The 1,074-nt window shown below is 39.0% G+C and overlaps 1 protein-coding gene across 1 annotated transcript in view; it reads left to right on the plus strand.

Annotated features, from left to right (window-relative positions):
- Positions 1-1,074, plus strand: part of UGCG (UDP-glucose ceramide glucosyltransferase) — a 40,826-nt gene that overhangs the window by 33,172 nt on the left and 6,580 nt on the right. The gene's annotated exons all lie outside the window — the stretch shown is intronic.

The following is a 1,074-nucleotide window of genomic DNA, read 5'->3' on the forward strand; positions in this document are numbered from 1 at the left end:
AAAAAAAAAAAAAAAAAAAATCACAAAGTGTTTCAAATGTACGGAAAAGAAAATTTATTCATATAAGTCCTTATAAAATCCATTTGATGTTCTTTTAAAACATATTTCTAATAATTATCTGAGAAACTTACGTTTTCATTTTATTTTTTCTCCAACTTAGAAATAGTAACATGCATAGGAAACTGTAAATAAAGCAAAAGTATAAGATGCAAAACAAAAAAACCAACAACTGCCAAGCTCAAGTGGCTCACGCCTGAAATCCCAGCACTTTGGGAGGCCAAGGTGGGTGGATCACCTGAGGTCGGGAGCTGGAGACCAGCCTGACCAATATGGAGAAACCCCATCCCTGCTAAAAATACAAAATTAGCTGGGCATGGTGGCACATGCCTGTAATCCCAGCTACTTGGGAGGTTGATCTGGGAGAATTGCTTGAACCAGAGAGGTGGGGATTGCAGTGAGCCGAGATTGCACCATTGCACTCTAAGCTGGGTAAGAAGAGCAAAACTCCATCTCAAAAAAAAAAACAAACCTAAAACCCTAACAATATGAGAAAGTTTCTGTTTTTAAAAATAAAGATTTCTTATAACATTATAATATTTGGGCACTTTGGAGTCTATTTTTTTCTTTTTTTTTTTTCCCTCTGGGCCCTTTAGAAAACATTGTTGAGGTATTACTCTAAAAGTAATTTGCATCTTATTTTTGTGACTTTATAAGCTTTTCCCATATCATTGATAGCTTTTCATAAAAGTAGTTTTTACTGCCAGGTGTGGTGGCTGATGCCTGTAATCCCAACACTTTGGGAGGCCGAGGTGGGTGGATCACCTGAGGTCAGGAGTTCGAGACAAGCCTGACGAATATGGAGAAACCCCACCTCTACTAAAAATACAAAATTAGCCAGGCGTGGTGGCAAGTGCCTGTAATCCCAGCTACTTGGGAGGTTAAGACAGAAGAATTGCTTGAACCTGGGAGGCAGAGGTTGCAGTGAGCCAAGATCTGGCCATTGCACTCCAGCCTGGGCAACAGGAGTGAAATTCCGTCTCAAAAAAAAAAAAAAAAAAAAGCTCACAATTTCCT

Source organism: Cebus imitator, unplaced genomic scaffold, assembly GCF_001604975.1.
Source record: "Cebus imitator isolate Cc_AM_T3 unplaced genomic scaffold, Cebus_imitator-1.0 Scaffold310, whole genome shotgun sequence".
In the NCBI taxonomy this organism is placed as follows: Eukaryota; Metazoa; Chordata; class Mammalia; order Primates; family Cebidae; genus Cebus; species Cebus imitator.